The following is a 3720-nucleotide window of genomic DNA, read 5'->3' on the forward strand; positions in this document are numbered from 1 at the left end:
CACTTGCCGCCTCTCCCGCGGCTGCCATGGCCGCCGACTGACGCTAGCAGCTCCTCGGCGGGGCCCGCCCAACGGCCTCTTCCTCTGCGGGGCCCTTCCGAACCGCCGGCCCCTGGATCCCTCAGCACCCCGCCCGCAGCGCCCCGCCGGCTCAACCCCCACCCCCCCTTAGGCCCCTCTGTGCAGGGCTGCTTGCCTGTGGGGGCAGGGGCTGCAGGGTCTCTGTGTGAGGTCCGGGCCTGGGACTTGCCTGTGGGGTTTAAGGCTACAGGATCTCTGTGTGAGATCCGGGCCTGGGACTTGCCTGTGGGGTTTAAGGCTACAGGATCTCTGTGTGAGATCCGGGCCTGGGACTTGCCTGTGGGGTTTAAGGCTGCAGGGTCTGTGTGTGAGATCCGGGCCTGGGACTTGCCTGTGGGGTTTAAGGCTGCAGGGTCTCTGTGTGAGATCCGGGCCTGGGACTTGCCTGTGGGGTTTAAGGCTGCAGGGTCTGTGTGTGAGATCCGGGCCTGGGACTTGCCTGTGGGGGCTGAGGCTGCAGGGTCTCTGTGTGAGGTCCAGGCCTGGGACTTGCCTGTGGGGTTTAAGGCTGCAGGGTCTGTGTGTGAGGTCCAGGCCTGGGACTTGCCTGTGGGGGCTGGGGCTGCAGGGTCTCTGTGTGAGATCCGGGCCTGGGACTTGCCTGTGGGGTTTAAGGCTGCAGGATCTCTGTGTGAGATCCGGGCCTGGGACTTGCCTGTGGGGGCTGAGGCTGCAGGGTCTGTGTGTGAGGTCCAGGCCTGGGACTTGCCTGTGGGGGCTGGGGCTGCAGGGTCTCTGTGTGAGGCCCGGGCCTGGGACTTGCCTGTGGGTGGATTGAGGCTGCAGCTCCAGCTCGGTCGGCGCTGCTCTCTGGGGACCCGGGGCACGGCAGCACCCCGGGGAGCAGCAGCCTGTGGAGGAATGAAGTCTTCCCAGCTCCCACGGACCGTCCCCATCCACCTCCGGCCGAGGAGCCTGCAATGACCCACAGAGGTAAAGCGTGCGTCTCGTCCCCGTGGGATACCTGCACCATCGCTCTGCCGAGAACAGGTATCAGTTCCCTGGTGTAGGTACGCAGCTTCGCCGTGACCGGGACCAGCTTGGGTCGTGCAGCTGGGTTCATCCACAGTTTATCAAAAGTTCTCTGATTCATCAACGACGGACCCGAGCCCATGTCCACTTCCATACTCACAGGGACTCCGTTGATTTTTACTTCACTTATCACTGGGGGGGAATCGTCAGTACACGTGTACAGTCCAAACACCTCATCTTCTTCTACCTGCTCCTCGCTGAACAGTGGATCATCCCCCATCTCCTCAGCCACATGGTGACTCCGATTTCTTTTACACATACGCTGAAGGTGGCCTTTAACTTGACAGGTATTGCACGTGTACTCCGCAAACCTGCACCGGTGAGCCCCATGGCTTCCTCCACAGCGCCAGCATGGTGCTGCTTGATTGGCCCCCCTCGGCAGACTCTGAACTCCAGGACCCCGAGGTTCGTGCTCTCTGCCCCGGGCAGAGCCACGTTCTGCAGTTTTGTCCGTGGTGGGCGCTATCCTGTGGACAGTGCCTGCCGGGTTCGATACTGTGTGGATCATTTGCTTGGTGCTGCAAGTCGAGGTTATATATGCCCGGCTGATGGCGATGGCCTTTGTCAGAGTGACTGTGGGTTCCGTGGCCAGCAGCTTGTGAAGGAGGCCCTCGTGGCCAATCCCCATAACGAAAACGTCCCTCAAAGCCTCGTCAAGGTGTGCCCCAAAATCACACGGCGCCGCGAGTCTCCTGAGGTCCGCAGCATATTTGGTGACATCCTGGCCCTCAGGTCTGCAGTGATGGTAAAATTTGTATCTGGCCGTGAGGATGCTCTCCTTCTGTTTCAACTGGTCACGAATGAGTTCAGTCAGCTCCTCGTATGACTTGTCCCTGGCGCTCCCAGGTGCCAGCAAATCCCTGACGAGACAGTAAACCTCATCTCCACAACTGGAGAGCAATATCGCCTTACGCTTCTCTCCCATTGCGTATGTGTCCTCCGTCAGGTCATTTGCTGTGAAGTAGTACTTGAGCCTTTCCGTAAAGGCCTCCCAATCATTGCCCACGGTAAAATCCTTTAGCGAGCCCAGAGTAGCCATGGTTGCGTGGAGTTCGTCCGCTTCCTCATTGCCAATGTGGTGTATGTAGCACACAAATCACTGACTCCACACGGTCTGCTGTAAGTCTAACTTTTTTTTTGCCAATTCTTGTCAGATCAACTCCGGCGCCAAAGATCACTTTGCGCTATTTACACTTGATCTTAGCCAAAAGGCCGAGAGGGGAAGTTGCACCGTTCCTGGAAACACTGCAATACCAGGTCGGTGCATGGAGTGGACGGAGCAAGCCCCTGTTCCATCTCCCTGTTCCAAAAAACAATTCAATATTTGGTCCCCATAGGGGATATTAAACGGATAAGAACAGATACTACACTTGATCTGAGCCAAAAGGCCGAGAAGCGTGTAAGTCTAACTGCTGTGACCTTCGTCCTTTATTGTTCAGCTCCAGAGTGCCTCCCAGGTGTGGTGGTCAGCCTTATATAGCCTTTGTTACAGGTAATACCAGGGTTTCCCACCGCAGCGCCCTCTGTGGTGTGGCATAGTACTTACAATACATTTAAGGTACTGGGACGATACACACATCATTACATAACAAGGAACATCCAGACCTGCTCAGACTATCTTGCTATGGAACTACCCGGAGAGGGCCAGCAGTGCTGGGGAAGGCAGCACTTTTCCTGTGCTTGGTGTCCAACATTCCCAGCTTGCCTGAGTTAGATGCAGAATAAAATCAGCCCAACAAAATGCCTGAACCACACACTCTGAACCAGTCCCCTGTGCCCTCCCTACCACCCCCCCCCCCCCCCCCCACACCCGCCGCCCGGCTGTGCTAGTCTTTGAGCTCAGTCATTTATGGGTTTGGTTAGACCATAGCAGTTTGCAGCTGCACTCCCCCCTCTCTCCCCTCACTTTCTCTCTCTTTCTCTCTCTCCCCTCACTCTCTCTCTCTCTCCCCCCCTCACACTCACTCTCTCTCTCTCTCTCTCTCTCTCTCTCCCCCCTCACTCTCTCTCTCTCCCTCTCACTCTCCCCTCACTCTCTCTCTTTCTCTCCCTTCACTCCCTCTCTCTCGCCCTTCACTCCCTCTCTCTCTCTCTCTCCCTTCTCCCTTGACTCACCTCTCTCTCCTCTCTCTCTCTCTCTCCCCCTCACTCTCTCTCTCTCTCCCTCCCCCTCCCTCACTCTCTCTCTCCTTCACTCACTCTCTCTCTCTCTCTCCCCCCCTCACTCTCTCTCTCTCTCCCTCCCCCCTCACTCACTCACTCTCTCTCTCTCTCCCTCACTCACTCTACCCTCACTCTCTCTCTCTCTTCACTCTCTCTCTCTCTCCTCTCACTCCCTCTCTCTCCCTTCACTCCCTCTCTCTCTCTCTCTCCCTTCACTCCTCTCTCTCTCTCTCTCTTCACTCCCTCTCTCTCTCCCTTCACTCCCTCTCTCTCTCTCTTCTCCCTTCACTCACTCTCTCTCTCTCTCTCCCTTCACTCCTCTCTCCCTTCACTCACTCTCTCTCTCTCTCTCTCTCCTTCACTCTCTCTCTCTCTCTCTCTCCTTCTCTCTCTCTCTCTCCTCTCTCCCCCTTCAATGACTCTGTCTCTCCTTCACTCACTGTC

The 3720-nt window shown here is 57.1% G+C and overlaps 1 pseudogene; it reads right to left on the reverse strand.

The window, feature by feature from the left end:
* Positions 1 to 2333: 2333 nt before the first annotated feature.
* Positions 2334 to 2513, reverse strand: LOC139249453 (U2 spliceosomal RNA; annotated as a pseudogene).
* Between the last annotated feature and the right edge of the window lie 1207 nt (positions 2514 to 3720).

The sequence above is a fragment of the Pristiophorus japonicus genome, unplaced genomic scaffold (assembly GCF_044704955.1).
Source record: "Pristiophorus japonicus isolate sPriJap1 unplaced genomic scaffold, sPriJap1.hap1 HAP1_SCAFFOLD_3131, whole genome shotgun sequence".
NCBI classification, from domain to species: domain Eukaryota; kingdom Metazoa; phylum Chordata; class Chondrichthyes; family Pristiophoridae; genus Pristiophorus; species Pristiophorus japonicus.